This window comes from Dermacentor andersoni, chromosome 3 (genome assembly GCF_023375885.2).
Source record: "Dermacentor andersoni chromosome 3, qqDerAnde1_hic_scaffold, whole genome shotgun sequence".
NCBI classification, from domain to species: Eukaryota; Metazoa; Arthropoda; class Arachnida; order Ixodida; family Ixodidae; genus Dermacentor; species Dermacentor andersoni.
The window spans coordinates 147,459,494-147,483,231 of NC_092816.1; the positions used below are offsets into that span (position 1 = coordinate 147,459,494).

General features: G+C 39.8%; 7 pseudogenes; all 7 read right to left on the reverse strand.

Annotated features, from left to right (window-relative positions):
- Window positions 1–2,127: 2,127 nt before the first annotated feature.
- Window positions 2,128–2,248, reverse strand: LOC140216895 (U5 spliceosomal RNA; annotated as a pseudogene).
- A 3,102-nt stretch (window positions 2,249–5,350) lies between these two features.
- Window positions 5,351–5,473, reverse strand: LOC140216877 (U5 spliceosomal RNA; annotated as a pseudogene).
- A 3,102-nt stretch (window positions 5,474–8,575) lies between these two features.
- LOC140216878 (U5 spliceosomal RNA) lies at window positions 8,576–8,698 on the reverse strand (annotated as a pseudogene).
- Window positions 8,699–11,800: 3,102 nt separating this feature from the next.
- LOC140216879 (U5 spliceosomal RNA) lies at window positions 11,801–11,923 on the reverse strand (annotated as a pseudogene).
- Window positions 11,924–15,025: 3,102 nt separating this feature from the next.
- On the reverse strand, window positions 15,026–15,148 carry LOC140216880 (U5 spliceosomal RNA; annotated as a pseudogene).
- Window positions 15,149–18,249: 3,101 nt separating this feature from the next.
- Window positions 18,250–18,372, reverse strand: LOC140216881 (U5 spliceosomal RNA; annotated as a pseudogene).
- Window positions 18,373–21,477: 3,105 nt separating this feature from the next.
- LOC140216882 (U5 spliceosomal RNA) lies at window positions 21,478–21,600 on the reverse strand (annotated as a pseudogene).
- Window positions 21,601–23,738: the final 2,138 nt, after the last annotated feature.

Here is a 23,738-nt window from a genome sequence, read left to right on the forward strand (position 1 = left end):
CTGCAACGCCGGGGAGTGTGTATTGGGTCTTGTGTTGCTCCTATTTTGTGCGACATTTTTTGGTCTTTTGGTGATAGGTCTTTAGAGCAGGTTTTTAATGGGGGGCAGGTTTTAAAAGTCTTTAGGTATGTTGATGATTTTTTAGTGCTTTTAAACAATAAGGGTGACTTTACATCCCTTGCTTTTATTTTAGAAGCTTTTAACAACCAAGGCCAAGGGCTTGTATTTACCCATGAACTTCCTGACGACACAGGCCTACAGTTCTTAGATTTAAAACTGTCTTTTGAAGTTGGCCATGTCTGCTGGTCCTATCAACCGCGAGCCATGAAGCAATTGCTGCCGTACGATTCCGCACACTCTAAAGTGGTGAAGCGAGCAGTTGGTAGTCTTTGCTTGGAATCGGCTTTGCGGAAATCGTGCGCACACCAAATGCGGTCTAGTTTTACGAACCAAGTTGGACGCCTTTTGGCAGCTGGTTTCCCTTTGACGGTCGTCAATGCTATAGTAGAGTCTCTTCTGCAAAAAGTTAAGCTTGGAGCACGAAGGGCGAGCGCAGAGGTCGAACGACCGAAGGTAAGACCAGAGGTTATTCCTTATGTACACAAGGTGTCACACAACCTTAAAAAGGTTGCTAACCGTCATGGTATTCCTCTGGTTTTCTCTGCACCCAACAAGCTTTCGAAGCTGTGTTCTCGAGTTTGCTGTAAGAGCAGGCGGGGCTGCCGCACGAGGCATGAGAAGCCCTTTGTTGAGTGCTCCAGAGGGGTTGTTTATGCAATTCCCTTGCACCCTTGTGGGCAGCTTTACATTGGACAAACTGAGCGTTGTGTGAATGACCGTTTAAGGGAACATGCGCAAAAACTAAAGAAAAAAGAGGATAAGGGCGCACATTTGGTGGCTCATGTCACCGCGTGTGGTTGCGACGCTCGATTTTCTGCGACAACTATTCTTGGCAGGAGCGGCAACGCGTCTTCCAGGCTCGCACTTGAGGCCTTCTTTATCAAGATGAATTTCTAGAAATAGATGTGTGAGTGAGCCTTCGATCACATTACTGGATGCCGAATTTAACTTCTTGCGCAACCGCCTTTGATGTGCATGTACTGGCTTCTCTTCTGCTTGGTAGGCGCATGCGTGACAAGAGGATATATATACATATGTACTATCCTTCCTTCCATTAAACAGTTGTGAGTAGCGCTTGTCCTTGTCTGTCTTCCTTGTGTCTGTGCTTTTTTGCGCTAAGCTACTACTTCAAATATGGACGACCAACTAGCCCAACAGTCAACTCTTCGTCAACAGTTTCAGGGAAAGTAGAGATGTTGGATCCTAAGCCGATTGCGTAATTTACCGTGTCCCATCATTTTTTCTTGTATTTACATCCGCCTGCTTCAAGAGTGATGAATAACATTGTTTTTCTTTCCCTTTCCCTAATTGGAAACATAGATAGATTTAGATAGCGTTTAAATTGAGTTATGTAATGTTCCTTTGATCTCAACTGTTACCATTTGTGGCACCATTGATCCTTATCTTTTTACAACATTAATATTCCAGTATTCATCCAAGGACAATTAATTTGGCTAGCTGTATTTTTTAAGGGTCGGCATAGAGCGCCGTTCAACGGCATTTTTAATTATATCTAGAAATTTCATGTACTCGGTGTCAACGTGTTTATCACATGCCGTAATGAAATATGTTCGTTCTAATATTCCACGCAGCCGGACGTAGTCTATCGTACTCAGCATTTTACTCTGTACCGAATGCAGTGTTTTTCAATAGCAAAAATAATGGATGAATGGTCTGCAATCAACTCACCTCAAGGACCAGCCTGCGCACCTTATGTAATATGACACATGATGTGATCTACTGTGTAGTTGAGGTATTGGGGCGCGAGTTGCTTCTGTTTAAAAGTTTTCTCCGAAATTATTCATGCAGTTTTGAAAGCTTACACTTCTACACCACGCTGCAACGGATCCGTGCGCCGACAACGGCGCGCGCAGGGGCGCCTTACATTTTACTAACAGTAACGCTACTACGCTCAGTCGGCCATAGCGGTAACGCCAAATACCCTTGTTCATCGATATCTGCGTCACTGAACAACGTAAGTCTTCCTTTTGATCTCAATAGTAGGCCCTGCCCAAACGGACAAGGCCTCTCAAAAATTGGCCTATAGGCTCATTGGAGTGTCCCTCCCCACGGTAATCTTTAGTAAAAGGCGAAAGATTAATACGTGGATTTGAGGAGACCTGAGCGATGAAATTACCTATGCTTACCTTGGCTGGTCTCCAAAATGGGGTCGCTTACTTGGCCAAGCGAACGTTCAAGCTTTTCTCAAATTTGCATGCTTAAAACTCAACTCTCCTTATTCTTTAGCAAGTATATAGCTGACTGGGCTTTTCTACGTGTACTTCTTAATAGAGAAATATTACATATTGCCATATTCACGTTTAAAATCTAATAACATATTAAAAATAGCCCGGATTGCTTGCACTGCACGCCTGCCATTTTTCATGCGCAGCAGTCGCCATCTGGTGTTGAACATCGAAGTTTTAAACGCGTGTGGAGGACTTCTTTTTTAACCGAATACTTTTATTATTAGTTCTAAAAGACAATACACACGCAGTTGGTCCCACCCATAGCCTCCAAGGCTAGTGATGGGTCCGCAAACTAAACAAATACAATAATATTAGCAGACTTTTTGATGAATGGGCTCAATCACAACACACTTCAGTAAAACGCAAGAAAATTGGCAAGCTTAAGTATATAACTTTGTGGTATATTCGACCGAAGCAGAAAGTCCAAGGAATGTCCAACGCACCGACAGGGCATCGAAAATAAAAACGAGCTGTTTCTTGTTTTGTAAATTCATTTACACGCTTCTCCATTCCAACATATTTCCATAGAAATCAGGAAAAGATGTTTTAACGATGCGAATCATTCATTTCTTTCCATTACTTCGTTTGGAACTTCATTACACACGTAGGCTCCTTTATATTGTCCAGGTCTATGGATGTAGGTATTATGAGAAGGCGGGAAAGTAAATAGACTGTTTGTAGCGGCTCTTGTTTGTTTCATTGATAATCTGAATATAGTAAGGGACAGCTCGTTATTGGACCTTATTTATTGTATTTCCTACTTCAGCTATCTTGAATTTATATGAAATATGTACGGGTGACATGCATGGCTGCTCAAAAAGTAGCATACTGGCGTGAGTACTTCTTGAATAATTTATTATACGAAAAACACGTTACTGAAGGCGACAAACATGGTCTAAATATGTTTTGTATGTCCTGCCAGTCGTTTGCAGGCAATGGCATAAATCGCCGAGCACAAGTGAGAAATACAGAACGCGTGAAATCAAAAGTCCAAAGCACTCTCTAGCCCTTAGTAATACATGGCAGCCATGACTTAATTTGGAGCAGACATTAATAATTTGCTGTTTCCAGTGCATATCAGACTGAAACACAGCACCAAGATATTGCTTGCATTGCGACACGCTGAGCTCATTCTTGTTGTTAATAGTTGATGCAACGTGGTCATATATTTATGTTATTCGCGAGTGAAACACGGTGTACTTTATTTTCTGGTTATAGTCAGCTTATTACTTATGTACCATTGTGATACTTCGCTAAGTTCTTAATTTTACATTTCAGTTCCTCCAAGTTATCGCCTGTGGAAAGTAATCCAGTGTCATCGGCATGCATAATAGATTCAGAATCCTTCAGACCTGACGGAAGATCGTTATTATAAAAAAAAAAAAAAAACAGAGGCTCAGCACGGAACCTTGCAGAACACAGAAAATAGTGCTCTTTGGTAGAGAGGTTAGATTGTTTACAGCAACATATTGTTTCCTATTTGAAAAATAACTTTTAATTAGATTAGAAATATTTCTTTTCAGACCCTAAGCTTCCGATTTCTGTTGCTGTATTGTCTGATCTACCGTATCGAAAGCTTTGGATACATCTAAGTAAACTACTATGGCAAGTTTGTTACCATTCAGTGCAGTATTTATGATTTGTGTACGAACAATAACTGCGGAAAACGTAGATGTTTAGGGCCTGAAGCCATGCTGATTAGCACAGATGATGTCATATTAGCCTTTAAAAATTTTGTATACGCTTTCAAAGTACCTTTACAAAAACTGTATTGATTGCATTTAGCAGCGATATCGGCCCGCACTTTTCTATGTCGGATCGTTCACCGCTTTTAAAGATAGGTATGACCTCCTTCACCTGCAGTCCGACAGGATACACTCCATTTCCCAACGTATGGTTTAAGATATGCAGTAGATGGATTCCCAGTATATCGAAGTTGTTTTTTATCAGCCTAACAGGTAATGCTTCTGCCGCCTTAGCGACTGAAAGGTTGCTTACTGTTGTAACTAATTCTTGAATTTGTATGTGAGGCAATGCAAAAGTGTTGTTGTCACGCTCTTACATTTTCCCTTAAGGAACGTCAGCATGTACCTTAGGCCCTACGGAGGCAAAATAGGCACAATATGATTCAGCTGTACCTTCGTCAACAGTTTCAGGGAAAGTAGAGATGTTGGATCCTAAGCCGATTGCGTAATTTACCGTGTCCCATCATTTTTTCTTGTATTTACATCCGCCTGCTTCAAGAGTGATGAATAACATTGTTTTTCTTTCCCTTTCCCTAATTGGAAACATAGATAGATTTAGATAGCGTTTAAATTGAGTTATGTAATGTTCCTTTGATCTCAACTGTTACCATTTGTGGTACCATTGATCCTTATCTTTTTACAACATTAATATTCCAGTATTCATCCAAGGACAATTAATTTGGCTAGCTGTATTTTTTAAGGGTCGGCATAGAGCGCCGTTCAACGGCATTTTTAATTATATCTAGAAATTTCATGTACTCGGTGTCAACGTGTTTATCACATGCCGTAATGAAATATGTTCGTTCTAATATTCCACGCAGCCGGACGTAGTCTATCGTACTCAGCATTTTACTCTGTACCGAATGCAGTGTTTTTCAATAGCAAAAATAATGGATGAATGGTCTGCAATCAACTCACCTCAAGGACCAGCCTGCGCACCTTATGTAATATGACACATGATGTGATCTACTGTGTAGTTGAGGTATTTGGGCGCGAGTTGCTTCTGTTTAAAAGTTTTCTCCGAAATTATTCATGCAGTTTTGAAAGCTTACACTTCTACACCACGCTGCAACGGATCTGTGCGCCGACAACGGCGCGCGCAGGGGCGCCTTACATTTTACTAACAGTAACGCTACTACGCTCAGTCGGCCATAGCGGTAACGCCAAATACCCTTGTTCATCGATATCTGCGTCACTGAACAACGTAAGTCTTCCTTTTGATCTCAATAGTAGGCCCTGCCCAAACGGACAAGGCCTCTCAAAAATTGGCCTATAGGCTCATTGGAGTGTCCCTCCCCACGGTAATCTTTAGTAAAAGGCGAAAGATTAATACGTGGATTTGAGGAGAGACCTGAGCGATGAAATTACCTATGCTTACCTTGGCTGGTCTCCAAAATGGGGTCGCTTACTTGGCCAAGCGAACGTTCAAGCTTTTCTCAAATTTGCATGCTTAAAACTCAACTCTCCTTATTCTTTAGCAAGTATATAGCTGACTGGGCTTTTCTACGTGTACTTCTTAATAGAGAAATATTACATATTGCCATATTCACGTTTAAAATCTAATAACATATTAAAAATAGCCCGGATTGCTTGCACTGCACGCCTGCCATTTTTCATGCGCAGCAGTCGCCATCTGGTGTTGAACATCGAAGTTTTAAACGCGTGTGGAGGACTTCTTTTTTAACCGAATACTTTTATTATTAGTTCTAAAAGACAATACACACGCAGTTGGTCCCACCCATAGCCTCCAAGGCTAGTGATGGGTCCGCAAACTAAACAAATACAATAATATTAGCAGACTTTTTGATGAATGGGCTCAATCACAACACACTTCAGTAAAACGCAAGAAAATTGGCAAGCTTAAGTATATAACTTTGTGGTATATTCGACCGAAGCAGAAAGTCCAAGGAATGTCCAACGCACCGACAGGGCATCGAAAATAAAAACGAGCTGTTTCTTGTTTTGTAAATTCATTTACACGCTTCTCCATTCCAACATATTTCCATAGAAATCAGGAAAAGATGTTTTAACGATGCGAATCATTCATTTCTTTCCATTACTTCGTTTGGAACTTCATTACACACGTAGGCTCCTTTATATTGTCCAGGTCTATGGATGTAGGTATTATGAGAAGGCGGGAAAGTAAATAGACTGTTTGTAGCGGCTCTTGTTTGTTTCATTGATAATCTGAATATAGTAAGGGACAGCTCGTTATTGGACCTTATTTATTGTATTTCCTACTTCAGCTATCTTGAATTTATATGAAATATGTACGGGTGACATGCATGGCTGCTCAAAAAGTAGCATACTGGCGTGAGTACTTCTTGAATAATTTATTATACGAAAAACACGTTACTGAAGGCGACAAACATGGTCTAAATATGTTTTGTATGTCCTGCCAGTCGTTTGCAGGCAATGGCATAAATCGCCGAGCACAAGTGAGAAATACAGAACGCGTGAAATCAAAAGTCCAAAGCACTCTCTAGCCCTTAGTAATACATGGCAGCCATGACTTAATTTGGAGCAGACATTAATAATTTGCTGTTTCCAGTGCATATCAGACTGAAACACAGCACCAAGATATTGCTTGCATTGCGACACGCTGAGCTCATTCTTGTTGTTAATAGTTGATGCAACGTGGTCATATATTTATGTTATTCGCGAGTGAAACACGGTGTACTTTATTTTCTGGTTATAGTCAGCTTATTACTTATGTACCATTGTGATACTTCGCTAAGTTCTTAATTTTACATTTCAGTTCCTCCAAGTTATCGCCTGTGGAAAGTAATCCAGTGTCATCGGCATGCATAATAGATTCAGAATCCTTCAGACCTGACGGAAGATCGTTATTATAAAAAAAAAAAAAAAACAGAGGCTCAGCACGGAACCTTGCAGAACACAGAAAATAGTGCTCTTTGGTAGAGAGGTTAGATTGTTTACAGCAACATATTGTTTCCTATTTGAAAAATAACTTTTAATTAGATTAGAAATATTTCTTTTCAGACCCTAAGCTTCCGATTTCTGTTGCTGTATTGTCTGATCTACCGTATCGAAAGCTTTGGATACATCTAAGTAAACTACTATGGCAAGTTTGTTACCATTCAGTGCAGTATTTATGATTTGTGTACGAACAATAACTGCGGAAAACGTAGATGTTTAGGGCCTGAAGCCATGCTGATTAGCACAGATGATGTCATATTAGCCTTTAAAAATTTTGTATACGCTTTCAAAGTACCTTTACAAAAACTGTATTGATTGCATTTAGCAGCGATATCGGCCCGCACTTTTCTATGTCGGATCGTTCACCGCTTTTAAAGATAGGTATGACCTCCTTCACCTGCAGTCCGACAGGATACACTCCATTTCCCAACGTATGGTTTAAGATATGCAGTAGATGGATTCCCAGTATATCGAAGTTGTTTTTTATCAGCCTAACAGGTAATGCTTCTGCCGCCTTAGCGACTGAAAGGTTGCTTACTGTTGTAACTAATTCTTGAATTTGTATGTGAGGCAATGCAAAAGTGTTGTTGTCACGCTCTTACATTTTCCCTTAAGGAACGTCAGCATGTACCTTAGGCCCTACGGAGGCAAAATAGGCACAATATGATTCAGCTGTACCTTCGTCAACAGTTTCAGGGAAAGTAGAGATGTTGGATCCTAAGCCGATTGCGTAATTTACCGTGTCCCATCATTTTTTCTTGTATTTACATCCGCCTGCTTCAAGAGTGATGAATAACATTGTTTTTCTTTCCCTTTCCCTAATTGGAAACATAGATAGATTTAGATAGCGTTTAAATTGAGTTATGTAATGTTCCTTTGATCTCAACTGTTACCATTTGTGGTACCATTGATCCTTATCTTTTTACAACATTAATATTCCAGTATTCATCCAAGGACAATTAATTTGGCTAGCTGTATTTTTTAAGGGTCGGCATAGAGCGCCGTTCAACGGCATTTTTAATTATATCTAGAAATTTCATGTACTCGGTGTCAACGTGTTTATCACATGCCGTAATGAAATATGTTCGTTCTAATATTCCACGCAGCCGGACGTAGTCTATCGTACTCAGCATTTTACTCTGTACCGAATGCAGTGTTTTTCAATAGCAAAAATAATGGATGAATGGTCTGCAATCAACTCACCTCAAGGACCAGCCTGCGCACCTTATGTAATATGACACATGATGTGATCTACTGTGTAGTTGAGGTATTTGGGCGCGAGTTGCTTCTGTTTAAAAGTTTTCTCCGAAATTATTCATGCAGTTTTGAAAGCTTACACTTCTACACCACGCTGCAACGGATCTGTGCGCCGACAACGGCGCGCGCAGGGGCGCCTTACATTTTACTAACAGTAACGCTACTACGCTCAGTCGGCCATAGCGGTAACGCCAAATACCCTTGTTCATCGATATCTGCGTCACTGAACAACGTAAGTCTTCCTTTTGATCTCAATAGTAGGCCCTGCCCAAACGGACAAGGCCTCTCAAAAATTGGCCTATAGGCTCATTGGAGTGTCCCTCCCCACGGTAATCTTTAGTAAAAGGCGAAAGATTAATACGTGGATTTGAGGAGAGACCTGAGCGATGAAATTACCTATGCTTACCTTGGCTGGTCTCCAAAATGGGGTCGCTTACTTGGCCAAGCGAACGTTCAAGCTTTTCTCAAATTTGCATGCTTAAAACTCAACTCTCCTTATTCTTTAGCAAGTATATAGCTGACTGGGCTTTTCTACGTGTACTTCTTAATAGAGAAATATTACATATTGCCATATTCACGTTTAAAATCTAATAACATATTAAAAATAGCCCGGATTGCTTGCACTGCACGCCTGCCATTTTTCATGCGCAGCAGTCGCCATCTGGTGTTGAACATCGAAGTTTTAAACGCGTGTGGAGGACTTCTTTTTTAACCGAATACTTTTATTATTAGTTCTAAAAGACAATACACACGCAGTTGGTCCCACCCATAGCCTCCAAGGCTAGTGATGGGTCCGCAAACTAAACAAATACAATAATATTAGCAGACTTTTTGATGAATGGGCTCAATCACAACACACTTCAGTAAAACGCAAGAAAATTGGCAAGCTTAAGTATATAACTTTGTGGTATATTCGACCGAAGCAGAAAGTCCAAGGAATGTCCAACGCACCGACAGGGCATCGAAAATAAAAACGAGCTGTTTCTTGTTTTGTAAATTCATTTACACGCTTCTCCATTCCAACATATTTCCATAGAAATCAGGAAAAGATGTTTTAACGATGCGAATCATTCATTTCTTTCCATTACTTCGTTTGGAACTTCATTACACACGTAGGCTCCTTTATATTGTCCAGGTCTATGGATGTAGGTATTATGAGAAGGCGGGAAAGTAAATAGACTGTTTGTAGCGGCTCTTGTTTGTTTCATTGATAATCTGAATATAGTAAGGGACAGCTCGTTATTGGACCTTATTTATTGTATTTCCTACTTCAGCTATCTTGAATTTATATGAAATATGTACGGGTGACATGCATGGCTGCTCAAAAAGTAGCATACTGGCGTGAGTACTTCTTGAATAATTTATTATACGAAAAACACGTTACTGAAGGCGACAAACATGGTCTAAATATGTTTTGTATGTCCTGCCAGTCGTTTGCAGGCAATGGCATAAATCGCCGAGCACAAGTGAGAAATACAGAACGCGTGAAATCAAAAGTCCAAAGCACTCTCTAGCCCTTAGTAATACATGGCAGCCATGACTTAATTTGGAGCAGACATTAATAATTTGCTGTTTCCAGTGCATATCAGACTGAAACACAGCACCAAGATATTGCTTGCATTGCGACACGCTGAGCTCATTCTTGTTGTTAATAGTTGATGCAACGTGGTCATATATTTATGTTATTCGCGAGTGAAACACGGTGTACTTTATTTTCTGGTTATAGTCAGCTTATTACTTATGTACCATTGTGATACTTCGCTAAGTTCTTAATTTTACATTTCAGTTCCTCCAAGTTATCGCCTGTGGAAAGTAATCCAGTGTCATCGGCATGCATAATAGATTCAGAATCCTTCAGACCTGACGGAAGATCGTTATTATAAAAAAAAAAAAAAAACAGAGGCTCAGCACGGAACCTTGCAGAACACAGAAAATAGTGCTCTTTGGTAGAGAGGTTAGATTGTTTACAGCAACATATTGTTTCCTATTTGAAAAATAACTTTTAATTAGATTAGAAATATTTCTTTTCAGACCCTAAGCTTCCGATTTCTGTTGCTGTATTGTCTGATCTACCGTATCGAAAGCTTTGGATACATCTAAGTAAACTACTATGGCAAGTTTGTTACCATTCAGTGCAGTATTTATGATTTGTGTACGAACAATAACTGCGGAAAACGTAGATGTTTAGGGCCTGAAGCCATGCTGATTAGCACAGATGATGTCATATTAGCCTTTAAAAATTTTGTATACGCTTTCAAAGTACCTTTACAAAAACTGTATTGATTGCATTTAGCAGCGATATCGGCCCGCACTTTTCTATGTCGGATCGTTCACCGCTTTTAAAGATAGGTATGACCTCCTTCACCTGCAGTCCGACAGGATACACTCCATTTCCCAACGTATTGTTTAAGATATGCAGTAGATGGATTCCCAGTATATCGAAGTTGTTTTTTATCAGCCTAACAGGTAATGCTTCTGCCGCCTTAGCGACTGAAAGGTTGCTTACTGTTGTAACTAATTCTTGAATTTGTATGTGAGGCAATGCAAAAGTGTTGTTGTCACGCTCTTACATTTTCCCTTAAGGAACGTCAGCATGTACCTTAGGCCCTACGGAGGCAAAATAGGCACAATATGATTCAGCTGTACCTTCGTCAACAGTTTCAGGGAAAGTAGAGATGTTGGATCCTAAGCCGATTGCGTAATTTACCGTGTCCCATCATTTTTTCTTGTATTTACATCCGCCTGCTTCAAGAGTGATGAATAACATTGTTTTTCTTTCCCTTTCCCTAATTGGAAACATAGATAGATTTAGATAGCGTTTAAATTGAGTTATGTAATGTTCCTTTGATCTCAACTGTTACCATTTGTGGTACCATTGATCCTTATCTTTTTACAACATTAATATTCCAGTATTCATCCAAGGACAATTAATTTGGCTAGCTGTATTTTTTAAGGGTCGGCATAGAGCGCCGTTCAACGGCATTTTTAATTATATCTAGAAATTTCATGTACTCGGTGTCAACGTGTTTATCACATGCCGTAATGAAATATGTTCGTTCTAATATTCCACGCAGCCGGACGTAGTCTATCGTACTCAGCATTTTACTCTGTACCGAATGCAGTGTTTTTCAATAGCAAAAATAATGGATGAATGGTCTGCAATCAACTCACCTCAAGGACCAGCCTGCGCACCTTATGTAATATGACACATGATGTGATCTACTGTGTAGTTGAGGTATTTGGGCGCGAGTTGCTTCTGTTTAAAAGTTTTCTCCGAAATTATTCATGCAGTTTTGAAAGCTTACACTTCTACACCACGCTGCAACGGATCTGTGCGCCGACAACGGCGCGCGCAGGGGCGCCTTACATTTTACTAACAGTAACGCTACTACGCTCAGTCGGCCATAGCGGTAACGCCAAATACCCTTGTTCATCGATATCTGCGTCACTGAACAACGTAAGTCTTCCTTTTGATCTCAATAGTAGGCCCTGCCCAAACGGACAAGGCCTCTCAAAAATTGGCCTATAGGCTCATTGGAGTGTCCCTCCCCACGGTAATCTTTAGTAAAAGGCGAAAGATTAATACGTGGATTTGAGGAGAGACCTGAGCGATGAAATTACCTATGCTTACCTTGGCTGGTCTCCAAAATGGGGTCGCTTACTTGGCCAAGCGAACGTTCAAGCTTTTCTCAAATTTGCATGCTTAAAACTCAACTCTCCTTATTCTTTAGCAAGTATATAGCTGACTGGGCTTTTCTACGTGTACTTCTTAATAGAGAAATATTACATATTGCCATATTCACGTTTAAAATCTAATAACATATTAAAAATAGCCCGGATTGCTTGCACTGCACGCCTGCCATTTTTCATGCGCAGCAGTCGCCATCTGGTGTTGAACATCGAAGTTTTAAACGCGTGTGGAGGACTTCTTTTTTAACCGAATACTTTTATTATTAGTTCTAAAAGACAATACACACGCAGTTGGTCCCACCCATAGCCTCCAAGGCTAGTGATGGGTCCGCAAACTAAACAAATACAATAATATTAGCAGACTTTTTGATGAATGGGCTCAATCACAACACACTTCAGTAAAACGCAAGAAAATTGGCAAGCTTAAGTATATAACTTTGTGGTATATTCGACCGAAGCAGAAAGTCCAAGGAATGTCCAACGCACCGACAGGGCATCGAAAATAAAAACGAGCTGTTTCTTGTTTTGTAAATTCATTTACACGCTTCTCCATTCCAACATATTTCCATAGAAATCAGGAAAAGATGTTTTAACGATGCGAATCATTCATTTCTTTCCATTACTTCGTTTGGAACTTCATTACACACGTAGGCTCCTTTATATTGTCCAGGTCTATGGATGTAGGTATTATGAGAAGGCGGGAAAGTAAATAGACTGTTTGTAGCGGCTCTTGTTTGTTTCATTGATAATCTGAATATAGTAAGGGACAGCTCGTTATTGGACCTTATTTATTGTATTTCCTACTTCAGCTATCTTGAATTTATATGAAATATGTACGGGTGACATGCATGGCTGCTCAAAAAGTAGCATACTGGCGTGAGTACTTCTTGAATAATTTATTATACGAAAAACACGTTACTGAAGGCGACAAACATGGTCTAAATATGTTTTGTATGTCCTGCCAGTCGTTTGCAGGCAATGGCATAAATCGCCGAGCACAAGTGAGAAATACAGAACGCGTGAAATCAAAAGTCCAAAGCACTCTCTAGCCCTTAGTAATACATGGCAGCCATGACTTAATTTGGAGCAGACATTAATAATTTGCTGTTTCCAGTGCATATCAGACTGAAACACAGCACCAAGATATTGCTTGCATTGCGACACGCTGAGCTCATTCTTGTTGTTAATAGTTGATGCAACGTGGTCATATATTTATGTTATTCGCGAGTGAAACACGGTGTACTTTATTTTCTGGTTATAGTCAGCTTATTACTTATGTACCATTGTGATACTTCGCTAAGTTCTTAATTTTACATTTCAGTTCCTCCAAGTTATCGCCTGTGGAAAGTAATCCAGTGTCATCGGCATGCATAATAGATTCAGAATCCTTCAGACCTGACGGAAGATCGTTATTATAAAAAAAAAAAAAAAACAGAGGCTCAGCACGGAACCTTGCAGAACACAGAAAATAGTGCTCTTTGGTAGAGAGGTTAGATTGTTTACAGCAACATATTGTTTCCTATTTGAAAAATAACTTTTAATTAGATTAGAAATATTTCTTTTCAGACCCTAAGCTTCCGATTTCTGTTGCTGTATTGTCTGATCTACCGTATCGAAAGCTTTGGATACATCTAAGTAAACTACTATGGCAAGTTTGTTACCATTCAGTGCAGTATTTATGATTTGTGTACGAACAATAACTGCGGAAAACGTAGATGTTTAGGGCCTGAAGCCATGCTGATTAGCACAGATGATGTCATATTAGCCTTTAAAAATTTTGTATACGCTTTCAAAGTACCTTTACAAAAACTGTATTGATTGCATTTAGCAGCGATATCGGCCCGCACTTTTCTATGTCGGATCGTTCACCGCTTTTAAAGATAGGTATGACCTCCTTCACCTGCAGTCCGACAGGATACACTCCATTTCCCAACGTATTGTTTAAGATATGCAGTAGATGGATTCCCAGTATATCGAAGTTGTTTTTTATCAGCCTAACAGGTAATGCTTCTGCCGCCTTAGCGACTGAAAGGTTGCTTACTGTTGTAACTAATTCTTGAATTTGTATGTGAGGCAATGCAAAAGTGTTGTTGTCACGCTCTTACATTTTCCCTTAAGGAACGTCAGCATGTACCTTAGGCCCTACGGAGGCAAAATAGGCACAATATGATTCAGCTGTACCTTCGTCAACAGTTTCAGGGAAAGTAGAGATGTTGGATCCTAAGCCGATTGCGTAATTTACCGTGTCCCATCATTTTTTCTTGTATTTACATCCGCCTGCTTCAAGAGTGATGAATAACATTGTTTTTCTTTCCCTTTCCCTAATTGGAAACATAGATAGATTTAGATAGCGTTTAAATTGAGTTATGTAATGTTCCTTTGATCTCAACTGTTACCATTTGTGGTACCATTGATCCTTATCTTTTTACAACATTAATATTCCAGTATTCATCCAAGGACAATTAATTTGGCTAGCTGTATTTTTTAAGGGTCGGCATAGAGCGCCGTTCAACGGCATTTTTAATTATATCTAGAAATTTCATGTACTCGGTGTCAACGTGTTTATCACATGCCGTAATGAAATATGTTCGTTCTAATATTCCACGCAGCCGGACGTAGTCTATCGTACTCAGCATTTTACTCTGTACCGAATGCAGTGTTTTTCAATAGCAAAAATAATGGATGAATGGTCTGCAATCAACTCACCTCAAGGACCAGCCTGCGCACCTTATGTAATATGACACATGATGTGATCTACTGTGTAGTTGAGGTATTTGGGCGCGAGTTGCTTCTGTTTAAAAGTTTTCTCCGAAATTATTCATGCAGTTTTGAAAGCTTACACTTCTACACCACGCTGCAACGGATCTGTGCGCCGACAACGGCGCGCGCAGGGGCGCCTTACATTTTACTAACAGTAACGCTACTACGCTCAGTCGGCCATAGCGGTAACGCCAAATACCCTTGTTCATCGATATCTGCGTCACTGAACAACGTAAGTCTTCCTTTTGATCTCAATAGTAGGCCCTGCCCAAACGGACAAGGCCTCTCAAAAATTGGCCTATAGGCTCATTGGAGTGTCCCTCCCCACGGTAATCTTTAGTAAAAGGCGAAAGATTAATACGTGGATTTGAGGAGAGACCTGAGCGATGAAATTACCTATGCTTACCTTGGCTGGTCTCCAAAATGGGGTCGCTTACTTGGCCAAGCGAACGTTCAAGCTTTTCTCAAATTTGCATGCTTAAAACTCAACTCTCCTTATTCTTTAGCAAGTATATAGCTGACTGGGCTTTTCTACGTGTACTTCTTAATAGAGAAATATTACATATTGCCATATTCACGTTTAAAATCTAATAACATATTAAAAATAGCCCGGATTGCTTGCACTGCACGCCTGCCATTTTTCATGCGCAGCAGTCGCCATCTGGTGTTGAACATCGAAGTTTTAAACGCGTGTGGAGGACTTCTTTTTTAACCGAATACTTTTATTATTAGTTCTAAAAGACAATACACACGCAGTTGGTCCCACCCATAGCCTCCAAGGCTAGTGATGGGTCCGCAAACTAAACAAATACAATAATATTAGCAGACTTTTTGATGAATGGGCTCAATCACAACACACTTCAGTAAAACGCAAGAAAATTGGCAAGCTTAAGTATATAACTTTGTGGTATATTCGACCGAAGCAGAAAGTCCAAGGAATGTCCAACGCACCGACAGGGCATCGAAAATAAAAACGAGCTGTTTCTTGTTTTGTAAATTCATTTACACGCTTCTCCATTCCAACATATTTCCATAGAAATCAGGAAAAGATGTTTTAACGATGCGAATCATTCATTTCTTTCCATTACTTCGTTTGGAACTTCATTACACACGTAGGCTCCTTTATATTGTCCAGGTCTATGGATGTAGGTATTATGAGAAGGCGGGAAAGTAAATAGACTGTTTGTAGCGGCTCTTGTTTGTTTCATTGATAATCTGAATATAGTAAGGGACAGCTCGTTATTGGACCTTATTTATTGTATTTCCTACTTCAGCTATCTTGAATTTATATGAAATATGTACGGGTGACATGCATGGCTGCTCAAAAAGTAGCATACTGGCGTGAGTACTTCTTGAATAATTTATTATACGAAAAACACGTTACTGAAGGCGACAAACATGGTCTAAATATGTTTTGTATGTCCTGCCAGTCGTTTGCAGGCAATGGCATAAATCGCCGAGCACAAGTGAGAAATACAGAACGCGTGAAATCAAAAGTCCAAAGCACTCTCTAGCCCTTAGTAATACATGGCAGCCATGACTTAATTTGGAGCAGACATTAATAATTTGCTGTTTCCAGTGCATATCAGACTGAAACACAGCACCAAGATATTGCTTGCATTGCGACACGCTGAGCTCATTCTTGTTGTTAATAGTTGATGCAACGTGGTCATATATTTATGTTATTCGCGAGTGAAACACGGTGTACTTTATTTTCTGGTTATAGTCAGCTTATTACTTATGTACCATTGTGATACTTCGCTAAGTTCTTAATTTTACATTTCAGTTCCTCCAAGTTATCGCCTGTGGAAAGTAATCCAGTGTCATCGGCATGCATAATAGATTCAGAATCCTTCAGACCTGACGGAAGATCGTTATTATAAAAAAAAAAAAAAACAGAGGCTCAGCACGGAACCTTGCAGAACACAGAAAATAGTGCTCTTTGGTAGAGAGGTTAGATTGTTTACAGCAACATATTGTTTCCTATTTGAAAAATAACTTTTAATTAGATTAGAAATATTTCTTTTCAGACCCTAAGCTTCCGATTTCTGTTGCTGTATTGTCTGATCTACCGTATCGAAAGCTTTGGATACATCTAAGTAAACTACTATGGCAAGTTTGTTACCATTCAGTGCAGTATTTATGATTTGTGTACGAACAATAACTGCGGAAAACGTAGATGTTTAGGGCCTGAAGCCATGCTGATTAGCACAGATGATGTCATATTAGCCTTTAAAAATTTTGTATACGCTTTCAAAGTACCTTTACAAAAACTGTATTGATTGCATTTAGCAGCGATATCGGCCCGCACTTTTCTATGTCGGATCGTTCACCGCTTTTAAAGATAGGTATGACCTCCTTCACCTGCAGTCCGACAGGATACACTCCATTTCCCAACGTATGGTTTAAGATATGCAGTAGATGGATTCCCAGTATATCGAAGTTGTTTTTTATCAGCCTAACAGGTAATGCTTCTGCCGCCTTAGCGACTGAAAGGTTGCTTACTGTTGTAACTAATTCTTGAATTTGTATGTGAGGCAATGCAAAAGTGTTGTTGTCACGCTCTTACATTTTCCCTTAAGGAACGTCAGCATGTACCTTAGGCCCTACGGAGGCAAAATAGGCACAATATGATTCAGCTGTACCTTCGTCAACAGTTTCAGGGAAAGTAGAGATGTTGGATCCTAAGCCGATTGCGTAATTTACCGTGTCCCATCATTTTTTCTTGTATTTACATCCGCCTGCTTCAAGAGTGATGAATAACATTGTTTTTCTTTCCCTTTCCCTAATTGGAAACATAGATAGATTTAGATAGCGTTTAAATTGAGTTATGTAATGTTCCTTTGATCTCAACTGTTACCATTTGTGGTACCATTGATCCTTATCTTTTTACAACATTAATATTCCAGTATTCATCCAAGGACAATTAATTTGGCTAGCTGTATTTTTTAAGGGTCGGCATAGAGCGCCGTTCAACGGCATTTTTAATTATATCTAGAAATTTCATGTACTCGGTGTCAACGTGTTTATCACATGCCGTAATGAAATATGTTCGTTCTAATATTCCACGCAGCCGGACGTAGTCTATCGTACTCAGCATTTTACTCTGTACCGAATGCAGTGTTTTTCAATAGCAAAAATAATGGATGAATGGTCTGCAATCAACTCACCTCAAGGACCAGCCTGCGCACCTTATGTAATATGACACATGATGTGATCTACTGTGTAGTTGAGGTATTTGGGCGCGAGTTGCTTCTGTTTAAAAGTTTTCTCCGAAATTATTCATGCAGTTTTGAAAGCTTACACTTCTACACCACGCTGCAACGGATCTGTGCGCCGACAACGGCGCGCGCAGGGGCGCCTTACATTTTACTAACAGTAACGCTACTACGCTCAGTCGGCCATAGCGGTAACGCCAAATACCCTTGTTCATCGATATCTGCGTCACTGAACAACGTAAGTCTTCCTTTTGATCTCAATAGTAGGCCCTGCCCAAACGGACAAGGCCTCTCAAAAATTGGCCTATAGGCTCATTGGAGTGTCCCTCCCCACGGTAATCTTTAGTAAAAGGCGAAAGATTAATACGTGGATTTGAGGAGAGACCTGAGCGATGAAATTACCTATGCTTACCTTGGCTGGTCTCCAAAATGGGGTCGCTTACTTGGCCAAGCGAACGTTCAAGCTTTTCTCAAATTTGCATGCTTAAAACTCAACTCTCCTTATTCTTTAGCAAGTATATAGCTGACTGGGCTTTTCTACGTGTACTTCTTAATAGAGAAATATTACATATTGCCATATTCACGTTTAAAATCTAATAACATATTAAAAATAGCCCGGATTGCTTGCACTGCACGCCTGCCATTTTTCATGCGCAGCAGTCGCCATCTGGTGTTGAACATCGAAGTTTTAAACGCGTGTGGTGGACTTCTTTTTTAACCGAATACTTTTATTATTAGTTCTAAAAGACAATACACACGCAGTTGGTCCCACCCATAGCCTCCAAGGCTAGTGATGGGTCCGCAAACTAAACAAATACAATAATATTAGCAGACTTTTTGATGAATGGGCTCAATCACAACACACTTCAGTAAAACGCAAGAAAATTGGCAAGCTTAAGTATATAACTTTGTGGTATATTCGACCGAAGCAGAAAGTCCAAGGAATGTCCAACGCACCGACAGGGCATCGAAAATAAAAACGAGCTGTTTCTTGTTTTGTAAATTCATTTACACGCTTCTCCATTCCAACATATTTCCATAGAAATCAGGAAAAGATGTTTTAACGATGCGAATCATTCATTTCTTTCCATTACTTCGTTTGGAACTTCATTACACACGTAGGCTCCTTTATATTGTCCAGGTCTATGGATGTAGGTATTATGAGAAGGCGGGAAAGTAAATAGACTGTTTGTTGCGGCTCTTGTTTGTTTCATTGATAATCTGAATATAGTAAGGGACAGCTCGTTATTGGACCTTATTTATTGTATTTCCTACTTCAGCTATCTTGAATTTATATGAAATATGTACGGGTGACATGCATGGCTGCTCAAAAAGTAGCATACTGGCGTGAGTACTTCTTGAATAATTTATTATACGAAAAACACGTTACTGAAGGCGACAAACATGGTCTAAATATGTTTTGTATGTCCTGCCAGTCGTTTGCAGGCAATGGCATAAATCGCCGAGCACAAGTGAGAAATACAGAACGCGTGAAATCAAAAGTCCAAAGCACTCTCTAGCCCTTAGTAATACATGGCAGCCATGACTTAATTTGGAGCAGACATTAATAATTTGCTGTTTCCAGTGCATATCAGACTGAAACACAGCACCAAGATATTGCTTGCATTGCGACACGCTGAGCTCATTCTTGTTGTTAATAGTTGATGCAACGTGGTCATATATTTATGTTATTCGCGAGTGAAACACGGTGTACTTTATTTTCTGGTTATAGTCAGCTTATTACTTATGTACCATTGTGATACTTCGCTAAGTTCTTAATTTTACATTTCAGTTCCTCCAAGTTATCGCCTGTGGAAAGTAATCCAGTGTCATCGGCATGCATAATAGATTCAGAATCCTTCAGACCTGACGGAAGATCGTTATTATGAAAAAAAAAAAAAAAAAACAGAGGCTCAGCACGGAACCTTGCAGAACACAGAAAATAGTGCTCTGCGGTAGAGAGGTTAGATTGTTTACAGCAACGTATTGTTTCCTATTTGAAAAATAACTTTTAATTAGATTAGAAATATTTCTTTTCAGACCCTAAGCTTCCGATTTCTGTTGCTGTATTGTCTGATCTACCGTATCGAAAGCTTTGGATACATCTAAGTAAACTACTATGGCAAGTTTGTTACCATTCAGTGCAGTATTTATGATTTGTGTACGAACAATAACTGCGGAAAACGTAGATGTTTAGGGCCTGAAGCCATGCTGATTAGCACAGATGATGTCATATTAGCCTTTAAAAATTTTGTATACGCTTTCAAAGTACCTTTACAAAAACTGTATTGATTGCATTTAGCAGCGATATCGGCCCGCACTTTTCTATGTCGGATCGTTCACCGCTTTTAAAGATAGGTATCACCTCCTTCACCTGCAGTCCGACAGGATACACTCCATTTCCCAACGTATGGTTTAAGATATGCAGTAGATGGATTCCCAGTATATCGAAGTTGTTTTTTATCAGCCTAACAGGTAATGCTTCTGCCGCCTTAGCGACTGAAAGGTTGCTTACTGTTGTAACTAATTCTTGAATTTGTATGTGAGGCAATGCAAAAGTGTTGTTGTCACGCTCTTACATTTTCCCTTAAGGAACGTCAGCATGTACCTTAGGCCCTACGGAGGCAAAATAGGCACAATATGATTCAGCTGTACCTTCGTCAACAGTTTCAGGGAAAGTAGAGATGTTGGATCCTAAGCCGATTGCGTAATTTACCGTGTCCCATCATTTTTTCTTGTATTTACATCCGCCTGCTTCAAGAGTGATGAATAACATTGTTTTTCTTTCCCTTTCCCTAATTGGAAACATAGATAGATTTAGATAGCGTTTAAATTGAGTTATGTAATGTTCCTTTGATCTCAACTGTTACCATTTGTGGTACCATTGATCCTTATCTTTTTACAACATTAATATTCCAGTATTCATCCAAGGACAATTAATTTGGCTAGCTGTATTTTTTAAGGGTCGGCATAGAGCGCCGTTCAACGGCATTTTTAATTATATCTAGAAATTTCATGTACTCGGTGTCAACGTGTTTATCACATGCCGTAATGAAATATGTTCGTTCTAATATTCCACGCAGCCGGACGTAGTCTATCGTACTCAGCATTTTACTCTGTACCGAATGCAGTGTTTTTCAATAGCAAAAATAATGGATGAATGGTCTGCAATCAACTCACCTCAAGGACCAGCCTGCGCACCTTATGTAATATGACACATGATGTGATCTACTGTGTAGTTGAGGTATTGGGGCGCGAGTTGCTTCTGTTTAAAAGTTTTCTCCGAAATTATTCATGCAGTTTTGAAAGCTTACACTTCTACACCACGCTGCAACGGATCTGTGCGCCGACAACGGCGCGCGCAGGGGCGCCTTACATTTTACTAACAGTAACGCTACTACGCTCAGTCGGCCATAGCGGTAACGTCAAATACCCTTGTTCATCGATATCTGCGTCACTGAACAACGTAAGTCTTCCTTTTGATCTCAATAGTAGGCCCTGCCCAAACGGACAAGGCCTCTCAAAAATTGGCCTATAGGCTCATTGGAGTGTCCCTCCCCACGGTAATCTTTAGTAAAAGGCGAAAGATTAATACGTGGATTTGAGGAGAGACCTGAGCGATGAAATTACCTATGCTTACCTTGGCTGGTCTCCAAAATGGGGTCGCTTACTTGGCCAAGCGAACGTTCAAGCTTTTCTCAAATTTGCATGCTTAAAACTCAACTCTCCTTATTCTTTAGCAAGTATATAGCTGACTGGGCTTTTCTACGTGTACTTCTTAATAGAGAAATATTACATATTGCCATATTCACGTTTAAAATCTAATAACATATTAAAAATAGCCCGGATTGCTTGCACTGCACGCCTGCCATTTTTCATGCGCAGCAGTCGCCATCTGGTGTTGAACATCGAAGTTTTAAACGCGTGTGGAGGACTTCTTTTTTAACCGAATACTTTTATTATTAGTTCTAAAAGACAATACACACGCAGTTGGTCCCACCCATAGCCTCCAAGGCTAGTGATGGGTCCGCAAACTAAACAAATACAATAATATTAGCAGACTTTTTGATGAATGGGCTCAATCACAACACACTTCAGTAAAACGCAAGAAAATTGGCAAGCTTAAGTATATAACTTTGTGGTATATTCGACCGAAGCAGAAAGTCCAAGGAATGTCCAACGCACCGACAGGGCATCGAAAATAAAAACGAGCTGTTTCTTGTTTTGTAAATTCATTTACACGCTTCTCCATTCCAACATATTTCCATAGAAATCAGGAAAAGATGTTTTAACGATGCGAATCATTCATTTCTTTCCATTACTTCGTTTGGAACTTCATTACACACGTAGGCTCCTTTATATTGTCCAGGTCTATGGATGTAGGTATTATGAGAAGGCGGGAAAGTAAATAGACTGTTTGTAGCGGCTCTTGTTTGTTTCATTGATAATCTGAATATAGTAAGGGACAGCTCGTTATTGGACCTTATTTATTGTATTTCCTACTTCAGCTATCTTGAATTTATATGAAATATGTACGGGTGACATGCATGGCTGCTCAAAAAGTAGCATACTGGCGTGAGTACTTCTTGAATAATTTATTATACGAAAAACACGTTACTGAAGGCGACAAACATGGTCTAAATATGTTTTGTATGTCCTGCCAGTCGTTTGCAGGCAATGGCATAAATCGCCGAGCACAAGTGAGAAATACAGAACGCGTGAAATCAAAAGTCCAAAGCACTCTCTAGCCCTTAGTAATACATGGCAGCCATGACTTAATTTGGAGCAGACATTAATAATTTGCTGTTTCCAGTGCATATCAGACTGAAACACAGCACCAAGATATTGCTTGCATTGCGACACGCTGAGCTCATTCTTGTTGTTAATAGTTGATGCAACGTGGTCATATATTTATGTTATTCGCGAGTGAAACACGGTGTACTTTATTTTCTGGTTATAGTCAGCTTATTACTTATGTACCATTGTGATACTTCGCTAAGTTCTTAATTTTACATTTCAGTTCCTCCAAGTTATCGCCTGTGGAAAGTAATCCAGTGTCATCGGCATGCATAATAGATTCAGAATCCTTCAGACCTGACGGAAGATCGTTATTATGAAAAAAAAAAAAAAAAAAAAAACAGAGGCTCAGCACGGAACCTTGCAGAACACAGAAAATAGTGCTCTGCGGTAGAGAGGTTAGATTGTTTACAGCAAAATATTGTTTCCTATTTGAAAAATAACTTTTAATTAGATTAGAAATATTTCTTTTCAGACCCCAAGCTTCCGATTTCTGTTGCTGTATTGTCTGATCTACCGTATCGAAAGCTTTGGATACATCTAAGTAAACTACTATGGCAAGTTTGTTACCATTCAGTGCAGTATTTATGATTTGTGTACGAACAATAACTGCGGAAAACGTAGATGTTTAGGGCCTGAAGCCATGCTGATTAGCACAGATGATGTCATATTAGCCTTTAAAAATTTTGTATACGCTTTCAAAGTACCTTTACAAAAACTGTATTGATTGCATTTAGCAGCGATATCGGCCCGCACTTTTCTATGTCGGATCGTTCACCGCTTTTAAAGATAGGTATGACCTCCTTCACCTGCAGTCCGACAGGATACACTCCATTTCCCAACGTATGGTTTAAGATATGCAGTAGATGCATTCCCAGTATATCGAAGTTGTTTTTTATCAGCCTAACAGGTAATGCTTCTGCCGCCTTAGCGACTGAAAGGTTGCTTACTGTTGTAACTAA